Source organism: Rhinolophus ferrumequinum, chromosome 7, assembly GCF_004115265.2.
Source record: "Rhinolophus ferrumequinum isolate MPI-CBG mRhiFer1 chromosome 7, mRhiFer1_v1.p, whole genome shotgun sequence".
Lineage (NCBI taxonomy): Eukaryota > Metazoa > Chordata > Mammalia > Chiroptera > Rhinolophidae > Rhinolophus > Rhinolophus ferrumequinum.
Genome location: NC_046290.1, coordinates 17,969,018 through 17,993,948, shown reverse-complemented (window position 1 = coordinate 17,993,948; position 24,931 = coordinate 17,969,018). Strand labels below are relative to the sequence as shown.

Sequence of the window (24,931 nt, the reverse complement as noted above, 5' to 3'; positions counted from 1 at the left end):
CTAAAACAACAACAACAACAACAACAACAACAACAACAACAAACACATTGTTTTGGAAATCAAGATACTTAAAGTTCATATTTTACTTTTGGCTTTACCAAAAGAACCAAAGCTGTAAACTCTAGGAAGTTATTGTATCATACTGAGATTCAGAATCCTATAACCAAAGTTTGACATAACTTTTTTCATTGAACTTTAGTAAGTATGAAATGGCATAATATTTATTAAAGTTCTTAATAGAGTACCTGGCTCATAGTAAACTAATTTCAAGTGAGAAATAGGTAGATATTATTTCAGTACTATTATCTTATTAAAAACCTTTTTTATTTCTTACCTTTTCAAGAACTGACGAGACATCCACTCAGTGTTTATGAACCTTGAGAATGGTGACCCTTCTGCTCCTCTTCTCTCCTGGACGGGTGCTGAGATGGTGACACGGACAGAGGGCTGGTCACTCGTGTCTCTGCCTGGAGGACACGATCAGATATGGGGGCAGGTTGGCAGGCAGGTTGTGGCCCGCCAGCTTGACTTTGATAAAGTGATTACCCAGGAAATTCCTCCTCATTGAGCAGTCTTCCCTGGTCCATATCGCCCAGCTTCCAGACTCCCCCAGCACCATATTGGGCGGTTTGGACGACACCACCTCCTCTGTGCTGGCACTCATGATCTTGTGGTTGACAGGTGACAGCAGGTAAAAGAGCCCATGGCAGGTGGGCTTGCGATTGCCCGCCACCTACTCGACGTCACCAGCGCCTGTGCCAGCCCCGCGCCGTAGTGGTGCCCAAAGAGCCTGTTCATGGTGCCGTCGAAGGCACCATGCTTCACAGCCTGGGAGCACAACAGAGATTCCTCCTGGCGCAACATCACCAACAGCTGCTTGATGTCGTTGGCCAGCATATCGAGCTTGCGCTTCAAAGCCGGGAACTTGCTAAAATCCTGGGTCTGCCGGAGTTCCCACATGTTGCCGAGGCTTAGGAAGTCGTAGGGTGGAATCTGATGCTCCCTCTCCATCTTCTGGTAAGTCTCTCCCAGGTTATTCACCGTCTTTTGTCTCTCTTTACCAAAGAGACTGACATCTTTTTCTTGAAGGAGCTGATGATTGTAGACGAAGACCTTGGAGAGCCATGCCCACTTGATTAGGTTGTTGAGCTTCCTGAGAACAGCATTTGTGGGCAGAGATTGGATGTCTTTGCAAAGGTTCTTCTGCTTGGTGTCCTAGAGAGCTTGTCGTTGTCACAGATGAGGAGAGCGTGGGGCCAGAGGAGCCGATGGATAGCAAAGAGCAGAATTATGTAGGTGACACACTCGGTGAACCTGTGCAAACTCCAGGACCTCTGCGAAGTCATAAGCTTTGCTGATGCACTGTTTCTCTCCAGACAGGGCACTGGGAGTGTGGATGATGCATATGCGGTCCAAAACTGGGTTGGGCAGCTGGGCACACATGAACTTGTTCAGGAACCTGTTGCCAAAGGCGTTGAGCTTCTGAATGGGCACAGCGGGCCCACGACGGGCTCAAGTTGGTGGCAGGACACCACTGTGTGGTGAGGCTGCGCATAATGGCGACAAAGAAGTAAGTGGTGTACTCAGCCCGTCCGCGTCCCTAGGAAGTTCTGCTCAACCAGGTTGAGGGATGAAGGTGGTCTCGTCCACTGGCACTGGCCCACGAGACGCAGCATGGGCTTAAGGTCCAAGACAGTGTCCTCCAGCACCGTGAGTGGAATTCGTGGAAGCGGTAGTGCTCCTCCATAGCGACTTCTGAACTTATAGCTGCAGGAGCCTCCCAGCTACCATCTGAAACAGCTGCAGCTCCTTCTTGCAGCGGATATCGGTGCTGACCCAGCTGAACATACTGCCAGAGAGGGCAGGCTGCTGAGAGGCAGACTGAGAGCGGGAATAAGGATGTGGAAGCCCAACCGCCTCTGCTCGCAGTCTGGCCTTAGGGCAGGAGAGGGGAGCGTCTACACTGTGCAAGCACATCTCATGGCCGAAGAGGTGCCCTCGGCTGAGCCGGCAATTTGCTGGTACAATACTGGGGAGTTTTTTTTTTTAATAGGGGAGTAGGATTTTCCCTAAAAGAACAAAGTAAACGCCTCTGCATGATCTTGGAACATCTACCATTTTGTTGACTATTGTATGATGCCAGGGGGAGGTATCTTTGTTTTTACTAACTTAGAGAGACGGTAGGAATCACGTGTTTCTATTGAGAAGATCATAAAAAATAATAATAATAATAATAATAATAATAATAATAAATTTTTTAAAAATCTGCACTAAAATAAAATTCTAGAGTTACTAAAGACGAAGGGAAAGCATTATGACTAAATTTTCACACTCAATTTATGGAGATCTTATTCAATATGTAAAAACCTAACTCGGGGGATTACCGGTAAGAGCTACTGGGAGGGTTACCCTTAAGACCTAGTTAGGAACTAGGTAAAGAAGAAATATCTGTGAATTACGAGATAATTCATAATGTATTGCATTTGTTTCTTAATTTTTCATACTTGACCCTTTAATGTTTGATAGGCAAGGTTTGGTTATTTACTGTTTCAAAGTAAACAGTAAATTTATTTTTAAAAAGGAACTTGTGATAATGTATTGCCCAGACTCAGAACAAAAAGTGCCTTTATTGCTTTCATCAGTCTATCTGTATTGGGACACATATTATATGAAAACTTCAAAATATTCAAGTTTAGTTAAATATCAACAATGAACAATTTCATAGCACAGGATGACATAGTTTGATTGTTCCCTTGTATTTCCAGCTAAATTACTCTGTTCTGAAAGAAACTTATAAAGTAAAATCAACTACTTGTGATTCTTGTTCTCATTTATGATTTTCTTTTGTTTTCCTATCATTGAATACAGTAAAGCAATGAAATCATAAGTGTTTAATTTTAATATACGTTAAAGTTTTATACCACATAATGGGAGTCTTCTTACGTATTTTTATATTTCCCAGAAATGACTCAGTGATTTTATTTTTAATGTACCTATCAATATCTAATGAACATTCAGTGAACCATTAAGGGGAAAAGAATTTCCCAATACTCCTGATATTTTTTTTATCAAAACAATACACAATACAATGAAAAACTGACACTCCAATGGAAGTTTGATACAAAATTGAAATGTACAACACACTGTCAATTAACGTGAAAAATAATAATCAATGTGAAATGCCACTGTCTGACAATTTGAATTGATCCTAATTGTAAAGAAAACTTTTGTTTTAAAAGTCTAGGAATGACATCTATGCTCTGTAAAAAGTGAATATATTTTATTTTAATTCTTTGGTTTTTATTGGGAAATATTGAGGGACAGTGTGTTTTCCAGGACCTATCAGCTCCAAGTCAAGTAGTTGTTTTCAATCTAGTTGTGGAGGGCACTGCTCACTGGCCCATGTGGGAATCGAACCGGCAATCTTGGTGTTATGAGCACTGTGCTCTTACCACTGACCCAAGCAGCTGCCTCATAAAAGTGAATATATTTTAAATCAACGTTCAGAACATGAAGAATTGTCTTACATCAGTCTCGTGCTACAGAACTTTCTTTGAGGATAGAAATGTTCTTTAATTCTAGATTGTCTGACAGTCACTAGTTACAGATGACTATTAAACACTTAACATGTAATTAACATGACTAAGGAATTGGCTTTTAAATTTGATTAAAGTTCAAATTTAAATATAGTTATATTTAACTAGTTATATAGTTATATTTAAATAGTGGCTACTGTATTGGACAGAACAGTCTTAAACTGATAAAGAGAATTATTTCCACATTGGATGATTATCCACACAGCAGGGATTAGTAATGGTAATGACAGCCAATGGAATAGGATTTTTTATTTGTCACAAGATCAATAATTTGTTTCTTTTCTGAACTTAAGCACCCAAGAGAAAGTTGGCACATATTTTACAAAGATTTCCCACACGTCTCTTTGAGCATAAACCGTTTATGATATAAGAAAATTTTTCTTTCAGAGAATGGTATTAAGAATTAAAATCACTTGAATTAACAAAGCCTAGCAATCTTAACTAAGAACTGAACTCCAACCCTCCTATCTGTTCTAGTTGTCTTTAAATTGTTCCTAGATATTGTTCCTCAGGAATTTAAGTGTAGAAACCAATAAATAAGATTTTGTGTTTGATTCAGGGAACTCCTGTAAGTCGATACAGGATAAAATAATTTGAACATTTAGGCAAATGGCTCCCTTAAAAGGAAATATTTTGCTCCCCAGAGCTAGCAGTTTATCATACACATTTACTTACCAAGACTATTTCCTGTCTGTGCCTACAATCCTAAACTTTTATTGCCAAAATATTTCCAGCCCCAATCACTTCTCACATTGAAGACTTGATTTAAACCAGTTGGACTCAGACCCTAAAAATCCTATAAATATTTTGCCCTGACAACCCCCTTCTGAGATTCACTGAGATTCTATAAAGGCAGTGTTCTCCATACCTGCATTTGTCAAAACATTAGTTTGCTTGATTAATAAGCTTTCTGGTAACTTTTTGGCAAGTCAACATTGCAGAGAAATATTGATAGAAATTCCAAGTTAATAACAATTAAAATTTACACTTTGTTCTTTCTGGAAAGGAATGAAAAGAAGTTGGTAAAGGCCCAAAGTTAACCCCTTTTTGTTTAACCCTCTTTCTCACGAAAATGAGAATATCAATAATGCCAATAGCACACGGTTGTTATAAGGTTTAAATTAATTAATTCATAAGATTAACCTAATTTCCTACCATATAAGTCCTCAAGAGACTGATCATTTTTAATATTTATCCCAAGAAAGAAATATCTCTTGGCATTTTAATATTTCCTCAATAGACTGAAAACTATCATTCAATGTATAGATGAAGCAGGGTTTATATATTTATATTATTATATTTATATAATATGCAATATAATAATTATGTTAGTATAGCATCAAGTCAAAGTTAAATAGAGCCTTTTAACCTAGGAAAGTTTTCTATTCCTAAGAAAGGTTCTATTTAACTTTGAGTTTCAGCTGTGTGCTCCAGTCCAGATAACCACAAAACTGTATATTTGTGATTTTGGACAGTGGCCCAGCTCATAGTAATGTCCCCCAGGAAATTCATGGGAGGAAAGGTGGTTGAAATGATGCCGGATTGTATATGGCACTCCAATGCCGTAATGGCTACACTCTTTTCTTTTCAGTAAAATTATTACATGCACCAGCGATTACGGTACTCTTCTATCAGAGAAATTCATCACTGCACAATACCACATTCAGCTTCACATGGAGTTTATTATTGATATGTTGAAAAGAAATGGGGAAAATTGTGGAATGACTACGCTAAAGGCTGGAACTTATTATCTAGACTGGCAAATGAGAACACATTTCAATTAACATTTGCCAATTACGGAAAATCCAAATTCAACTTAATTGACACCTATATCAAATCCTTTAGGCCTATAAATTAGCTCCCTGGGACACATAATTCCAGGAAAGTTTAACAGAGACATCTATAATTGATGTGTTAGCAGTCTCTCATTATGCCAAAGAGTGCATTTAGGTGTCACTGGGCTATTTCAGCACTAGTGGAGATGAACAAATTACCGAACTGCAGATCCTATAAAGTTTCACAAAACAGTCTATTTTAAGTTTTTATATACTTTGAGAAGATCTGGGAAGAATGTATGAGATTAAGGAGTTATACAGATAATAGTAACAGATTTTATAAGCCAAAAAAAAAAAAACCAACTATCACTTATTCAACTATTTTTGTCTATCAGTGCAAGCTCTTTATCACCATAGAAACTCGTAATAGCTTTATGAAACAATTTTATGCTTAGTGATTGCCCACATAATAACAGGTGTTAACAGCAGTGTCTAACTCTACTTGATATTGTTACTGCAATAAAATATTTCATTTTCAGGAGTATGTAGACACTAGTTTGGATGTAAACACAGAAGAACATAATCAAAATTAAATGTAAGCTACTATGGGAAGATAAGTGAACCCCCAAATAAATACAAGTTATGTATTTATTCTTGCTCTTATACCAATTAACATATGTAAACATTATTATTGTGTTACTGGACTATATTGGTCATTTTTGTCTAAATAATAAATTCTAAATAGCCAATATAAACATGACAACAACATATTTCTACCAGTTTACTCAGAGAGATGATTGTATAAAGACATTGCTTTCATTAATTGATTTACGAAATGGACAGTATTTTTCACAGATGAAAGAAATATTAAAAATAATTTATTTTATTTCCAGAAAACAACAATTACAAAAAATATTGACAATGAAGAAAAAGCAATAGAATGCCAAAATAATATTGTTATGAAAGTTAAAATAGATGAACCGTAATCAGTGAAGTGTCTCAAATCCCTAAATAGAGTGTCCTCTATCCCCACAGTTATTCCACAAAATATTGTAATTGTTGTCAAATTTTGATCTTTATTCACAAATTTATTTTCTCTTTGAATGTTTTTATATTACTCTCAAGGAATAATTCTGGAAAGTATGCCTTATCTACTTGCTGATCTTATTAGCATGACACAGCTGTTGGCCGGCCCTGCAAATACTCCACCATTACTTCAGCTTCCCTTTCAGGGATTTTCCTTCGGCTTCCCTGACTCATGATCCAGGGATATGTGCTCAGCTCTGTGATGAAGAGTCCTAGCTCATATCAGACACATAAAATCAAGGCAACAAGAACTGACATCAGTGGCAGCTGGTCCGTATGGGCTTCAGCTCATGTTTGTGAGTTCCAATTCTTGCTCTTATTTGCTGTGGCCAAGGGCTAGGATGAGGCAAATGAGGCATACAGGGCACATGATTTAAGGAGGCATTCACCATCAGGGTCATGCAAGTGCAGGTGTAATATCTCTTTCCAAAGATGCCTCTGATAAAATAATCAAATGAAGTGGCATGTAACATTGTGACAGTAAGCTAGGTGAAATAATGGATCATGATATAATACAATACTATCTAATTATTCTAGATTTGAAATATTGAGAATGCCATTGACACTGTTAATTATTTTTAAGTTCAACATATTAATGATAGTAAGTAATCAATGGAGCATGCTCAATAAAGAAATCAGACTCAATTGATTTCTTCTTCTTCTTCTTTTTTTTTTTTTTTTTTTTAGTGAAGTCATATCCATTAAAACCTCGGTCTGTTCACAGGAAAATATTGCACTTCATCAATAGTATTTTATTTTATTTATTTATTTATGTAAATTAGCTTTTATTTGACACTATTGTCAAAAGCCACCAACAAAAAGCAATCGAACTGTGAGAAACTACAATTTTACTTTAACCCTCAGACCCTGCAAGAGCCTAAATCCACATCACTTTGCTACTGGACATGTAATAGGATATTATAAGAGCTGTGTAGGAAACAATATGCTCCTATTTATTTAACTCTTACAACGAGTCTTGGTCCTAATTTTGCTTCAGAATTTGAAAAATACTGGGCAAGTTTGGCTATAGACTTAGATGAGTTAAGACTCTTTTTGGTGGGCTGACTACCCAGTATTTCTTCTACAACAATGGAATTCTTAGCCCTTTGGAACCTCAAGTTTGGGGTTGGCTTAAGGTTAAGGAGATGGGCAAATCCACATTTAGTTGAGCAATGCAGAGTTCTCTATTATTTAAAGAAACAGCCAGTCTTAAGAACATTTGATTCAGCAGTTTTATGTATAAAAAAATATCTCTTTCTCTCTCTTTCTGACTCTCTTCCCCTCACCCCAAATGGCCAATAAGCACATGAAATGATGCTCAATATTAATAATCATTAGAGAAATGCAAATAAAAACCACAGTGAGAGACCACCTCACACCATGAGGACCGCCACTATCAAGAGAACAGAGAATAAAACATTGGTGAGAATGCCCACATCACAGATTTTTAAAAGCACAGTTCTGGCATACAGTTTAGTTGTTGCGCTTTATCTTACTCATTACCACAAACAAAAGTATGAGCTAACATTCATAGCAGAACTACACCCAGACAGCCAGTTGTTAAATATTTACCAACACAGGACTACCTAAAAGTTACCTCATTTAGGACGTTTTCTCCATAACCTTCTTTCAGGAAGTTTTTTTTTTTCTTTTTTTTTTTAATGACAATCCAATTATTTTGTACTAAATTTTTGTATCCCTTCAAAAATTAATATGTTGAAGCCCAATGCCTGGACTGTATTTGAAAATAGGGCCTGTGATGAAGTGATGAAAGTTAAATGAAGTAAAAGGTTGTGCCTTTATAAGAAGAGATAGCAGAGCTCTCTCTTTACCATGTGAGGGCAGTCAGGAGGAAGCCCTCTGAGTGCCAGGAAGAGAACCCTCCCTATGAAAAGAGCCTCCCAGTACCTTGATCTTGGGCTTCCCATTCTCCAGAACTGTGAGGAATAGTGTCTATTATTTGAATTACCCCGTCTATGGTATTTTGTTATAGCAGCCTGAGCAGTACGACAGAAACCTCATCTCCCTTTCCTTAGACACTTACTTTAGAAAACGAGTAATTGCGAATTACTTCCCAACTACTTTAAAATGTGTATCACTCTACTTAAAAGTGACTTGCCAGTTTTAAGACCCAGGGAATGTCTTTTTCAAGTATCTGGGAAACATTTCTTTAAAACCTGAACATCTAAGGAGCTGGCTCCCTAACTCCCAGTCTCCTTCAGAGGAGAGGAGCTTCCATGTGCAACTTGTTCCCGGTTGTAAAACTAATTCCGGTCGTGAAAACAGGAGAAAGTTTACTTTTGTTAGGTAAAACCAATTACCCAATACAGGTAGTCTACAATTACCCCCACCCTAGCTCTTGAAATTCTCAGGTCTTTTGTTTCAGTGTAGTTGAGTTCAATCCCACTTCCTATTGCAATGATCTTGAATAAAGTTAAGGGCCAGTTAATAGGTTTCACTGGGAAAACTCCCAAGGTTTTGAATCAACAAGTAGCTAAAAGTATTTTTCAAGTAATTTCTGAAATCTCTAATTATTTTCTGACTTCACTATGTATAATACCCAATTTAGGTCAAACCAATTTTGAAGATAAAATTTGTGAAATCTCTTTGAAAATGTTTTGTCCTATCACCAGAGGTATTTAAAATCCATTCTCAAACAGGAGATATCCATGTAAATTTTGATCCTTCCTGATACATTTTCCCCCCTAATCATTCTCTTTATCCAAGTTTTGTCTGTTAAACAAGTATCTAAGTGGACTATTCAATTTTATAAAGTCAGAAGTCTAGGATTACAAGTTCCCCCAAAAATTCAGAATTCCTTTGATTTTTGTTTCTCTTTATTCTCACAAGTTTGGAAATTTTTTTGACAATATACTTCAAACCTTCACATAGCAATGTGTTAAAGTCAACATACCATAAGTTATTGACACAAAGAAGTACGCTAGGAAATGGAAGGGCATTATGATTTTGAATCGGAATTCAATCTCAGACATAGGAGGGTCCCTGGAGATGGCAGGTGCTAAGACTATGGCTGTCTGAAATTTTTTGTTTCTTTGTTTTCATGTTTGACTAGTCTGCATCAGGAAAAAAAAAAAAAAAACAATTTAGGAAAGTGATTTGGTAGTACAAATTAGGTTTTGATTTTTCTACAACCAATCAAAAAGGTTTGACTGTTAAATATTAGATATATTGTTGCCCTTTTGCTCTAAGACATCTATTAGATAATCTAAGTCATACCAAAAGTTCCTCAAAATGGCCTTCACAGTGCTAAGCTGTCATTGGTAAAAGTATGCAATTTCAAAAGATAGAAATGCTATTTAGTATTATCATGAGAGAACATGTAAGAAGCATGAGTTTATCTGGGTGGGGGTGAGTCCTGAGACCTGTGAGAGCAGAGACAGTTGGAAAAACTAAGTTACTTTTACATCTTGGGTGTCTATATCCTGACCAAATGCCAGCTGTCACTATCAGTAAGCCTTCCTTGCTGCACTTCTTGGTAGATGGAATAATCAAATCAATTTTCAGGGAAACAAAGAAAGAAAAGAGTCCATATAAAGTCTTGACCCAAGGCAAATTTGTCCACGACACAGTATGTAGAAACATTCTACTTATTGATCTTTGGGGCTGGTTCACATTGTCAAGTTTGTTGAGCATATTATCCTGCCACTTACCACTTACTCTTTTTAACACCATAAATTTCACAAATATAAAAGGGAAACAATAATAAAAAGTAAAGATATAGGTCAGATTTTACTAATCTGACCTATAGCACAATCTAGGGGATATATAGCACAATATGGTCAGATACCTAAACCACATACTTAATCTTAGGAATAAAAATAAACCATGACACAATGTTTAAGAAAAATGTTTGAACTTACATTCAACAAAATACATCATGATTAAAAGCTAGGTGATCTCTAATAGCTGGAGGATAAAGGGTCTCACATGTGAGCACTATTAATGAGTCGACCAACAGAGGACAACCTAGGACACACTTCTGTTGCCACCAAAATCAAGCTTATTAGGGTGATGTGGCAAGAGAGAATTCAACACAAATGATCCTCACAAATAACTCCTTTTTCTTTTGAATCTCTGGGGAAATGTTTCTTGTGGTTTTATGTCAGCCAGATATTGTGCCTTATAAATTAACATTTTTGAGGAGGCCTGTCAATGGCTGTAGATTTGTTATGCACAAATATCCTAGAAAAAAAGGAAATGTAAGAAAAATCAGTGGTTATAATTTTACAATGTTTAAAGGATAACAAATTTAATGATAACTTGGCTACATTTGCTTTTCAATGATAATCTTGCACCTACCCATGGGTTATTGAATTTCAGGTTATGTTTTAAAGTAATAACATATATCTTCTGAACCATGTTTCCCTAAAGCTTGGTATCAAGCTGAAGTGTGAGCATCTTTAGCTTATCTTTTAATTCATGGGAGAGTTGAAGAAGCCCTAAAAATTCCCCATTACTCTTGGAGCAGTATTTTGGTTACTGGGTATGGGGACAGAGCCACAAAAAGCAGTTTCCAGGCTCTCGGCCTCACATAGAAAGGTGCTGGTTCAGGTAGTAAATGGCCGTCGACTGTGATCAAATGGCCATCAGCTGTGGCTAGTTGGCTGTCAGCTGTAACCAGTGAGCCATTGGCCACGAATATAACTGCCGTGGCTATGCTAGCAGAAAAAGGGGGAGCTAGCAAGAAGATGGTGGCTGAGCCTGCAAGCGGTGCAGTGAGGGTTGAGAATTGTGTGGCTCCTGTTTCCTGTGTCTCCAACCCAGCTGCCAGCGAAAGTATAGTGGTGTGACTCCCCTACCTATGTCTCCGTGGGTGTTCCTTTTTGGCCTCACCATGTCCTGCGTTCTTGTGTGGGGAGCGGGACCAGAGACCCCGCAGGCCGCTCCGCACGACACTGGGTGATAAAATCTATAGACATAAAAGGAAGTTGGATTCACATGTAATCTTCAGATATTTGGGTAGCCACATATCATGACTAGTGTAACATCTGTGTGTAATCAATGGGAATAATGTGTAGATTAGGAATTGTTCTCATCTCGTCTGGTAAACCTCGTTTACTGATTATTTCAGCAGGGACAGGACAAATCTTATTCACTACAATGTGATTTTCTGTCTTTCATAAATTATGAGTGTGATATATTATCAATGCATCTTTAGATCAAGCAGCATAGATTCCCAGCACTGCCTTATATGATATTTTTACTGAATTATTATCCAACTATCCATAAAGTTAAAAAAAGTAAATAGTTAAATTATGAAAAAATTCACATCAGAATCTTATTTTTACATTAATTTTCAGATAGTCATAAAATTACCTGAAAGAAAATTAAGAAGAATGTGAAAAATGTCTCTGGAAATGGATTTGTTTTGATATGTCATCTAAATATACTGAAATTATTTCCATTGTAACTTCAAAGCATTTGATATTAATAAAGGAAAATGATAGTTTCTGAAGTAACGTCTGCATTGACTGATTATGTCATTTAAGAGACTTAAATATGTTGGAGATCTTCAGAGAGAAAATTCTTGGAGGCAGTTTTTAAATATTCTGAAATTTAACTAATTAGTTAATTAATTATTTTCCATTTTAGAAGCTGAGCACAATCATGTTAATCGTTATACATAGAGAGTTTTCTTGTCGGAATGTACCATTTTATTATCCTTCTGATGATGCTTTTGTACTTTATAATCTTAGCAAGTTTGGCATATTTATTATTTTTAATTTAAAATACTTTGATATTTGGCCTCCTTTGATCTGCCCTTTCTGTGTTTCTAAGTTAATTCTATAGTAGTAAATGACTAAGGAATAATACTTAAATTCTTTATTTATTTGTGAACAATGATTAGATAATATTGTTGCTTTTATTATTGCTATTATTTGCTATGTCAAAAACCATTCATTGGACAATAATTGGGCTGGGCCTGCAAGTGTGAGGCTGATGGCTGATAAATAAATTGACTGGGTTTAATAATTTGACGTGATATCTTGGAAAATGACAGTGATAAAGTAAAACAGATTTAAAAAAAAAAGTCCATTAACTTTTTACATTTAAGCTTAACAACTTTAAATAAAAATAGGTCTTTTGTTAGGTTTGCGCAAAAGTAAGTGTGGTTTTTACAATTATTTTTAACATTTTAAACCACAGTTACTTTTGTACCAACATAATAATAGTATCTAGTAGTATTCAAGGCATGCTAGATAGAAAGGTACTAGTGACTATTCATTTTCTCTATGCCCAGGGAAATGTGACATACAGGTCTGCTTAGGAGTGTATTATGTGTGCATGTAGGCTTGGTCAAGGGTGTGTGGGCCTTGTTTGGTTTAAGCTCAAACTGGGTTTCATTTCCCCAAGTGCTAAAATCTGATTTAAAGTACAATGCTCCACTATCCATCTCCCCACCTTATCTCTCTTTATATATGTACATATATATGTACATACATATCTATGCAATTATATAGAGAGAGTTTCATATTTAACAGCAAGGTGGAAAGTGGTCGTATGTTTTGATTCTATATACAGTATATAGATAGACAGATAGATGATAGATAGATAGATAGATAGATAGATAGATAGATAGATAGATAGATAGATAGGAGCATCTGTCTGTGTGTGTGTTTATATATGCGCACACAGACAGATGCACCTTGATTTATGATGGGGTTATGTCCTGATAAACCCATACCCCTTTTAAGTGAAAAAATATCTTAAATCAAAAATACATTTAATACACCTTACCTAATGTACATCATAGTTTAGCCTAGCCTACCCTAAATGTGCTCAGATCACAGTTGGAAAATTATCTTGCATTTCCTTCAAGACTAATTGTTTTTCTCTTCTCACCAAAGCAGGAGACACACATGGGAATTTTGTAGACATGACGGGATGGAAAAACACAAAACACAGTATCCCCAAAACACTGGCAATGCAGTGCACTGAAGAATATCAGTTGTTCACCCTAATGATTCCATGAAACTGGGAGCTGTGGCTCACAGCTGCTTCCCGGCATCACAGGACAGTATTACACTGCATGTCGCTAGCCTGGGAAAAGAGCAAAATTCAAAATTTGAAGAATGGCTTCAATTGAACGCAAATCACTTTCACTCCATCATAAAGTCCCAAAAGTGTAAGCCAACCATTGTAAGTCAGGGGCTGTCTGTATATGTGACATCTCCCTATGTTTACCTCTATTTCTAGTCATATATTTGTCAGCTATCTATTATCTATCTAACATCTATCATCTTCATCAATCTATAGAGAAAAATATCCTAAACTAAGCTTTTAAAAATAATCTCATCATTGATCATGAAATTTATTCATTAATATTAATCATTTTTTTCTCTTTCATAACCATTTTCCTAGAAAATTGCTAATTTCACCTTCTCCATGCCTATCCATTTTGTTCTCTAACATTTATTGCCAAGTTTACCATCTTAATGAAATCTCATCATTTAACCTAATTCCAGTGAATAATTTTAACAGCACCAAACTACTTTTATCTATAATGTCCTACATAGGTTTGTTTACACTCCTGTGTCTTGCTTATGCTGTTTCCTCTTGTTGGGATAGCTTTGTCCATTGGTATTCCTTGAACAAAATCCTATAAATTCAAATGGTAAAAATGTTTATATGCCTTGATAAAAATCATGTTTCCTCTTTTGCACACCCACTGCACTGTGTTCTAGTCTCAATTATGGCATTCCCTATTGCACTTTTACTTGACCGTTTCTTATTATTTTCATTCTCTAAGAATCGGCAACTCAACTTAATCTATCATTATAGAATCACACCCCAGACACTTCTGAGAATATACTAAGTACTGAAAGATATATTTTAGTATAAAAATATGATGAATAAAAATCTGTTTATGTAAATATTATTTCAGACAACCAAATATGATGAACCTTTTGGAATGTAATCCTCTCTAACTAACAGTGTGGTTGATCCTATAAAGATATCATTTTAGCCATACCTTTATTTAAAAAAATGAGAGCTCCATATTAGAAACTTCTATTGCATTAAATCAATGGATTTGGAGGTTAATTTATTTTTAAAACTCAACACTTTTCTTACTAATATAAATGATACACTGTCATCCTAAATTTCTTATCTTCACAAAATTATTTGTGCCTCCAATCTTCCCCTTATTCCTTGAAGCTCACCAAACATAAGGGGTGGAAATAAGTTAATCTAGTTTAGACGCATTCAACAGGGACACTAATAGGAAATTAAGGGAAAACAAATCTAAAATAAATTTAAAGTGGAATATTTAAAACTAGGCTACTTTATAAAGTTTTATAATATAAGATATTCATAGCTAGACCCCTTAGCTGGTGTAATTCACCACCCACATGGAAAATTCTATGTAAGTTGGATGGTTAAGTCAATGCAACAATGTCATTCAATCATTCTCAAAGTAAAATTAATAGCACTGTTTTTGTTTGTTTGTTTTTGTTTGTTTGTTTTTTAGTAGACTTCTCAAGTCCTCAAGAACTTTGTTTCTTGTCTTTTCCTTGACCAGGGGTACATTACTAATTTCCCTTCTGACTCATGGTTGAGTTGTATTTCTGCTCAGCCATTGACATCCGTTGCTCAATTATTTTCTGACTCCACAGTTGATTCCAGCCATGGTCATACTATATTCTTAAATCATCTTGAGATTTTCCCCCTAGATTTTAAAGTCTGATCTGAATATAACAATTGAAATAACTATAGTGTTTTATAACAGGAAGAAACCTTACATGCACAATGCAAACATAATAATAGGCACATTATTTGTGATGTTTAATTTTACATGTCAAATTGACTAAGCCACACAGTGGCCAGACATTGGTATTGGGTTAAACATTACTCTGGGTGTTTTTGTGACAGTGTTTTGGATGAGATTCACACTTAAATTGGTATAGTAAAGAAGACTGCCCTCTATAATGTAGATTGGCCTCATCTAATCAGTTGAAGGTCTGAATTAAAAAACAAAAAGGAAAATGACAAACAACAAACAACAATAAAAAAACTGATCTTCTAAGTAAGGGAGAAGTCTTCTGCCTAATAGCCAGCAAACTGACTCATTGGCTTTTTACCTGACTTCATATTTGAATGGAAATATTGGTTCTTCCTGAATCTTGAGCCTGATGGCCTTTGGGCTACAAATGCACCATCAGCTTTTCCACTTCTCAGGCCTTCAGACTTGGACTGGAACTAAACCATCAATTCTCCTGGATCCTCAACTTGCTAACTCACCCTGCATGTCTCAAGACTTGCCAGCCTCCATACTCATTTGAGCCAGTTCCTTATAATACTTATATACATATGCCCTACTAGTTTTGTTTCTCAGGAGAATCCTGACTAACACATTGTTATAACAAAATATTCATTGGAAGAACAACTGAAAACCGTAAAATGAAAAGAGCAAATATTTTTTTTGTAAAGGAAGCTACTTATAAACCAGGTAGTGAGATTAATTAATTTAATTGTGTCAACAGAGTAATAAGGATGATAATAAAGTTCTCTTGCTACTTAACTATTAAAATTTTTGTGATTATCTGAGAGATTTTAGGACAGTGGAGAAAATCAGACATTTCACTAATTAATTTCCATAAACAAAGAAAACTCTTAGCAAAAAAGAAAAAAACCTAAGGAAACACACATTTTTTTAAAATGCCATTATTGCAATGTTGCTTAATGTTTTGTGTTTTGTTTTGTCTTTTTCAATTTCAGCATGTCATCAATTAAATGTGATAGTCTGCCTAATATTTATCATTGCAAAAATTAAATGTTTTATTTTTATTCCACCACTTGACAAATATTGCTGCAATGTTTACTAAATGCTGGGTACTGCAATTACAACAATGTATAAGTCACCGACGGGACCTGATTTCAAAAGCACTTAAAATGTGCTAAAACAAAGTCATATAAAAAAACATAATAGCAATCGTGAAGGGAAAGTGTCACAGAAGGTGTAATTCCAAAACATTACTGTGATATGAACATAAAGAGTGTGCTCTACTAGTCTTGGAAAAGAGGTTGAGAGGTTACGGAAGATTCCCGCAGAGGCAGTTATATGAGTGGAGTCTATGAGGTTAAATCAGCATTATTTTGGTAGACCAAGTCTCAGAGTGTAGGGGATAAGACAAACAGTACCATAAGAAAATACAGACTTGAAACAACATGTGATGTTGGGAGATCATAAGTTGTGTGTAAGAGTGCAGGAGATGTTAGTTGCAGGGGACAAGGTTAAAATACAGGCATTATTAAGTCTTTTGTAGGCTATGTGTAGGAAACAGTTTTTTGTTTGTTTGTTTGTTTTCTCCTATCTATCCATCCACTCCATACTTTTCTTCTGGAATGCCATTTTGTTCAGTTAACAAGCTACAAAATCATAGACTACAGGAATGGCTGATTTCTTCCTTATATAAAAGAATGGGTTCCATTTCTACTGGTTTAGGTATCAACATGTTTTATAATACCGTGTTTCCCTGAAATTAAGACCTAACTGGAAAATAAGCCCTAGCATGATTTTTCAGGATGACATCCCCTGAACATAAGCCCTAATGCGTCTTTTGGAGCAAACCTTAATATAAGACCCGAATTTATTTTTGGGGAAACGCAGTGGTGGTCAATCACATTTGAAGGTAAGTAAAACTGAAGAAGTTATAGAGGGGTTTTCTTGCTTTTAACAAACATAAACTAAAATGATTAAATTATCCAACAGTGGCTAAATATCTGGACTCTTTTTTATTCCTTTGAATTTTGCTAGAAATGGATCCATACGTTTTATGAGCTCTTCTTTTTCATATTACCTTGGGAAAAGTTTACAATGACTTTGAATACTTACTACGTTTGTTTTTTTTCAACCTGTTCGCTTAGAAACTAAAGTGTTATTTTTTTTTTAGAAAAGTCATCGATTTTTAAAACTATTTTGCCACTGCATAACATATAATACCATTTTTTATTCTCTAAGATTAACGTCGTCATTTTTGAAACTCACTTTCTAAGCCTTTTCCATACACTTAGATGTTCTGTAACAATAACATCCAGTTCCTGAAAGCAATATGCTGAGTTAGTAATGATAGATTAAATTACGCTGCAGAAACAATGACAACATTCTTAATGGATTTATATAACAAAAGTTAATTTTTATTCACCCATCATGTCACATGTAGGTTGGCAGGGGACTCTGGTAAATAATCATTATGGGGCCCTGGATTATAAAGAGTTTACTAGCTTTTAACTGCATTGCATGGGTCATACAACTTCCTCCGATGTAGAAATAGAGAAAGAATAGAGTGGTTAATAAGTAAAGATTTCCTTGACTCTCCTTGGAGTTGAAACACATTATCCTTGCCTATATTTCACTAGCCAAAACCTTTCATAGGGGCTAGGAAATTCAGAGCAGGAGAGTATCTATATTACTGTTTTAATAGGAATCACATATATTTTTTGCTATTGAAAATGATTTTATTGTTTCTTATATATTTTTGTTTGTTGATGAATTTAAATATTATCCTCACTTCTGCATGCCCAGGGATCTTTGTCCATTGTATTTCTTATAGTTTTTGTGGTGCACTATATGCATATTTCATTATGTCTTAATTAAAAATGTGTTTCTTTTAAAACTCTTTTATGTTTTATTTTCTTCTTTTACTATTTAAGATTACTGGTAGGATCTAAAGAACAATAGTTATAGAGGAAGTTCCTGCTTCCTTTCTGAAATTATACATTATTATACTATCCTATCCACTGAGGGTGCATATCTATGCAAAGATACTTGATCCAACCTCCAATCTTACTGCCTACAGTTTTGATTATTATATCCCTCATTCATGTAATTAATTTTCAAAAATATAGACCACAGGGATAAGCAAAGAACACAGGGGGGAATGATACTTTCAATGCTACTCATATCTCTGAAGTAGTCTTTTTTTTATTTTTTCAATTAAAGTTTATTGGGGTGACAATGGTTAGTAAAGTTACATAGATTTCAGGTGTACAATTCTGTATTACATCATCTATATATCACATTATGTGTTCACCACCCAGAGTCAGTTCTCCTTTCATCACCATATATTTGATCCCTTTTACTCTCATCTACCACCCCCTCTCCCTTACCCTCTAAACTATTGTCTGTGTCTATGAGTTTTTGTTTTTTCATTTGTTTGTCTTGTTCCTTTGTTGTTTTCAGTTTATGTCCCACATAACAGTGAGATCCTATGGTTCTTGACTTCTTCTGTCTGACTTATTTTGCTTAGCATAATAACCTCAAGATCCATCCATGTTGTTACAAATGGCACTATTTCATCTTTTCTTATGGCAGGATAGTATTCCGTTGTGTATATATACCACGTCTTCTTTATCCAATCATCTATTGAGGGACACTTTGGTTGTTTCCTTGTCTTGGCCACCGTAAATAAAGCTGCAATGAACATCGGAGCACATATAACTTTACAGATAAATGTTTTCAGATTTCCAGGGTAGAGGCTGAGGAGAAGGATTGCTGGGTCATATGGTAATTCTATTCTTTTGACATTTCTTGGTGTTACAGGGTAGACTTCTTTACTTTAATATTTATATTCTTTTTATTGAGATTTAATTTATTTTTTAAATTCTGAATATAATCCATAGACAGTTTTCAAATACGTTTTCCAAATTTTCAAATATATACTCCCATTGTATGACTGTTTAATGTTCTTAATAGTGCTTTCGAAGTGCAAACTATTTTAATGTTGAGAAGACAAATCCATTATGAATTCTTAAATTATGTTTTCAGTATTGTGTCTATATATTTTTCAACTAACCTCAGGACACATATATTTTTTCCTATTGTTACTCTAGAAAATTCATGGTTTTAGGTTTTACATTTTGAACAATGATATATTTTTAATAAGTTTTTTGTTTTTTAATTTTTTGCATTTGAATATTCAGAATATTCCAGCACCATTTGTTGAAAAGACCTTTTTTTCTTACTGAATTGAATTCCATTTAATGTCAGTCAATTGACAAATATGCACTACACTGTTTCTGGGCTCTCTTCTCTTTTATTGATCTATATGCCTATACATTTTCCAATCATGTCATTGTGATTCATGAAACTTTACTGTAAGTCTGAGCATCAGATAGTTACAGACTTTCAACATTTTCCCCCCAATATTGTTTTAGCTAACATAATTCATTGTCATTCACAGAAATGTTAAGTTTTATTTTGAAGGAGAGATGGGGAGAAGAATCTGGGTTCATTCCCTGACCACAAAGGTCACTCTTCACCCTGCTCCCTAAAGCCTGCACTAAGAGTGACACTTTCTCAGGACTTCACACATAAATTTATTTATTTTTTTATTTTTTTAACTGTTGTCATTGTTCATTGAGAAGAAACTGAGAGAGGTAGACCATTTCTACAGTATATATAGTATATACATATATACATACAGTATATATAGTATTAAAATGTTCTATAATATTCCCCTAACGACTCTCACTGATTAAACATTTTTCCAGAATTCTTCCTTCTGGTATCCAGCAGCACATGTCCCAGGGGAGCTAGTACTAGCGTCACTTTTCTATTAGGAGGTGACTATATTTTCTTAGATTTCTAGCTAGTTGGTCACCCTATGACCTCAATTCTTTGATGGATACAAGGAAATTTGAATTTGCAGATTTTCCAGTGTTTTTTGTATATTGGTTTTGTTTTGTTGCTGTTGTCATAAGAGTGGGAGTGATGGCTCTTTCATGATTTTTACATCCTACATGGAATCCAAAAGGAACATGCACAGCCCTTTAGCCATACTTTGGAGATTTTCAGTATCCTGCTTTGCTTCAAAAAATTCAATTCTGCTCCCCTTCTTCTGGTTTAGATGAATGTTATAAATCTCCGCCCAACACATATCTCTTATTTGAGTTGATTTTTTTCCCCTGAACTCCTTATAAGACCAATATCGTGTTTCCCTGAAAAAAAGACCTAGCCGGACCATCAGCTCTAATGCATCTTTTGGAGCAAAAATTAATATAAGACCCAGTAAGTATTATATTATATTATATCGCATCATATCGCATCATATCATATCATATCATATCATATCATATCATATCATATCATATCATATCATACCCAGTCTTATAGTAAAACAGGACAAGGTCTTATAAAATAAGACCGGGTAACAACAATGCTATTGAAGGGAATGGGTTTAGCGGTAGATACATTTGGAATGAGCCCACATAAGAATGAGTTCAGAATCTTAGTGAAGATTCTGGTAATATGGAAGGAACACACATGCTGGATTCAAGAGAAAGAAGGGACTTAATTTAATGATTTGTGTACTTCTGAAATATTGAAGAAGTATACAATAAGAAAACACACACATGTTTTTTTCTTTGCATGATTACAAAGAGTGCGAAAGTCTTACAAATAGCAAGTTATACACGTGAGAATAAGTTTTGGAAAGAAAACAATTAATACACATTATTTGAGCTTATTCTTGTGTGTATGCACTAAGCAATTGTCTTTTAGATGCATTATTTTATTTAATCTTCACAATTGCCCTTCAAGATGCATATTGTTTTGATCACAATTTTGCAAAGGAGAAAACTCAGTCTTAACAAAATTAAGTAGCATGGATACTCTATGGCAGAGCAGAGAACATACTATTATCCAGGATTTCTAAACCTTGATGTTATTGCTATTGTAGGGCCAAATAATTTTTGTGGAAAGTTATACTATACATTTTAGGACCCCTGGCCTCTACTCATTAGATGTTATAGCAACTACCTATCCAGCTCAGTTATGAAAACCAGAAGTGTCTTCAGATGTTGCCAAAAGTCCTCCTGGAGAGAGGAGATTTGCTCCATTTTGAGAACTATTGATCTAATCTCCCTTATTTCAAACTTTATGTTAATCAACCATTATTATATATTGCCTCCTGGAATTCAGTGTGTATCACTGATTTTTAAATTAATAGATTATGACTATTATAACAATTATACTTTAATTGCAAATTGGGGCAATGGTGTAAAATAGGTTATAAGTATTGTCAGAAGTTTGGGAAAATAAGTGAAATTTTCTTGGTCTGATGGTAATTTTATCATCTCTAGCATATGCCTAATTAATGACACTAAAGAATTTCACCTAACCCATTTTGTTTCATTTTAGATTTTATTAGCACAATTAAGCTGCTCTTTAAAATCTGCAAACGTCCATCTGTCTGCAGTCTAGAGGCAGGCATATATCTTTCAAGGTCATTTTATGAATTGATACTTAAACTTCTAAATATAGGTCCTTCATGCTAAAGGTCTTTGCCATATCCAATTAAAGTAAAATTGTTACATTTATATGGCCCACAAGATATGTCACGTACATTTATATTAACATTACGATTAAAATGATGTCTTCTGGTTTTCCTCAAAATAAAATGGTGGAGGGAAACATAACATCTGTGAAGATGCCAACAATAGTATCTGTATCTATATTTTTAATAAGCTTCTATTCAGCACCCACTCTTGGTCTGAATCAGAGATCTATAGGTTCCAAAAGAGATCACGTAGAAATTATTGAATTGGGAGAAAAAAAGTCAAACAAATGCTAAAAATCAAATATGAGAGGAAATCATTGGCCTATTGATAATATGAAATCCCAAGTTGGTTTAACATGGAGAAATTAGAACACTTATATTAAATACCATTGAAGAAAATGCCAAATAGGCACAGGTTAAAGGAAAATTAATTGTTATGCCTGTGGAAGTCCAATTAATTGGGCAATCACGGCAGATTATAATGTAAGCTTTAAAACCAAGCTACTAAGTAATGCATTTATTACTATTTGGCTATTAAGTAATAAAACAAAGTTCTAGTTACTGGAGAATTAAAGAAATACAATGAACATATAGTGGGCCAAAATACAAAGAATACACTTTATTCTTTTGAAGTTTTGAAGTTGAACTGACTTTGGAGTCAGGTACATTGTAATTCAAGATCAATATATGTTAATAACCGGAGGAACTTTTGAGGGCTTTAAACTACAGTTTCTTCACAATAAATAGTGATGTCCATATCTATACTGTAATATTTCTAAAAGAATTAAGAATTTATTGTCCTTACTTAAGATCAGTATTGACTTTAGGTTTGATGGGAGTGGAGGATAGGGGAGAATAAGTATAATTGTAGTAATAATCAATGTTCAAGAAAAGGATGCAAGTAATGTATTTTCTTAAATACTTGTTGGGTATAGAATGGGTAAAAATAAACTATTAAGTATATGTTGACAATACAATTTATATTCCAAACTGGGAAATGTTTCAATTCTTTCAAGAAAAAAAAAAATTAAGTAAGTACAATGTAGAAAGAGTATTATAATCCACCATCAAAAAAGTATTAAATCATGTCCAGTCATTTTCAGCTATATCCCTACCCAATACCTCTTCTACACCCTCAAATGTAAATATAAATGTTAATGTAAAATAAATAGAAGTTAGAGGATCATTTTATTTTAAATATGTCACTATCTATCTATTTATCTATCATCTATCGATCATCTATCTGTTAGTTACTTTGAAACCATAAAATGTAGCCTCACTTAAATTATCACATTAAAATAATAAAATATCTTCAATATTAGCAAATATGGCATCATTGTTCAGATGACACATTATATTATAAATCCATTTTCAATTTCTTTCTCAAAACAACTAGAAGACAAATCTAAGTGATATCTGTGCATATAATTGGATAATATGGATCAAGTCTCTTCTTTTGGACATTTTCTTTTTCTTTCTTTTTTTTAATTTGCATGTTGTGAATTTCACAGATCTGATGTGTACATTTAATGAGTTTTTACAATATATAGATCTATATACGTTTATATATCTATCCAGATGTATAACATTTTCTTGATTGAGAAAACTTTTTTCATGGTATATTAGATAGTTTTAAGTGTTTTGTTTGTTTTGTTTTAATTGAAATATAATTGACATATGACATTGTGTAAGTTTAAGGTGTGCAATGTGTTGATGAAATACATTTATATGTTGCAATGAGATTACCACTGGTAGCATTTGTTAAGAACACTTCTTTATGCACCTTTTAGGGCAATTTTCTTTCTTGAAGCAATCATAATCCGCATTTCTGACTTCTCTAAGTATAAAATAGTTTCACAGACCGAATTCCTCTGTGTTTTGCTTATTCCCCCCTCTACTTGCTCAAACCCAGGCAATCACTGACATTTTTATTATTCTCACAATTTTGTGCTTTCCAGAGCTTTATGTAGTTGAAATCATACAGTATGTATTCTTTTCAGACTGCTTTACTTACCACTATATACTCAAGATAGCTCCATGTCTTTTCATGGCTTGAGCGTTAATTATTTGTATTGCTGAACAATATTCCACTGTATGGCTATAGCACAGTACTTTGTTTATCCATTCATCGATTGGCTGCTTCCATTTTGGCCAATATGCATAAAACTGCTATCACCATTCATATGCAGATTTTTGTATGAACATTAGTTTCTAAATCATTTGGATAGCACTGAGTAGTGTGATAGCTAGAACATATGGTAACACTATGTTTAGTTTTGTAACATCTATCAAACTGTTTTTGCAAAATGACTGCTCCATTCCCAGCAGCAATGAATGAGAGTTCCTGGTGTTCCATATTCTTGCCAGAATTGAGTATTGTCAGTTTTTTTTGTTTGTTTGTTTTGTTTTGTTTTTGTTTTTTTTTTTTTGAAGTTTTAAAAGGTGTGTAATAGTACCTCGTTGTTGTTTAATTTGTAGCTTCTCTCAAGATTTCTCTTTGTCTTCATTTTTTCTGCAGTTTGAATACGATATGCCGAAGTATAGTGGTTTTTTTGTTTGTTTGTTTGTTTGTGTTTTTGTTTTTTCCTGTCTAGTGCATCTGTAGTTTCATATCTGATATTGATTTGGAGACAGTCTCAGTCATTACTTCTTCATAATTGCTTCTATTCCTCTTTCTCTTTTTTTTCCAACTAGTATACCTTCTATATGTACGTTATACCTTTTATAGTCGTTCCACATTTCTTAAATATTCTGTTCAATAAATTTCAGTCTCTCTTCTTGCTTTTCAGTTTCTACTGACCTATCCGCAAGCTGAAAGATTCTTTCCTCAGGTGCATTCAGTCTGCTAGTGAGCCCATCAAAGGTACTTTTCTTTTCTGTTTAGTGTTTTGATCTCTAGCATTTCTTTTTGAATCTTTCTTAGAATTTCTACCTCCCTGTTTAGATTGCCCATCTGTTGTTGAATGCTGTCTTTTTTTTCCTATTCGAGCCCTTAGCATAGTGAGCATAGTTGTTTTAAATTTCAGTCTGATAATTCCAACATGCTTGCTATACGAGTCTAGCTTTTAGTGATGTGTTAGTAAGGTGTAGGGGGAGGGGAAGCATTCTGTAGTCCTATGAGTAGGTCTTACTCTTTTTGTGAGCTGGTGCTTCTGGACTATGAACTTTGCAGTGC

At 34.7% G+C, this 24,931-nt stretch overlaps 1 pseudogene; it reads right to left on the bottom strand.

Annotated features, from left to right (window-relative positions):
* Positions 1-451: 451 nt before the first annotated feature.
* LOC117025246 (EH domain-containing protein 1-like) lies at positions 452-1,854 on the bottom strand (annotated as a pseudogene).
* Positions 1,855-24,931: the final 23,077 nt, after the last annotated feature.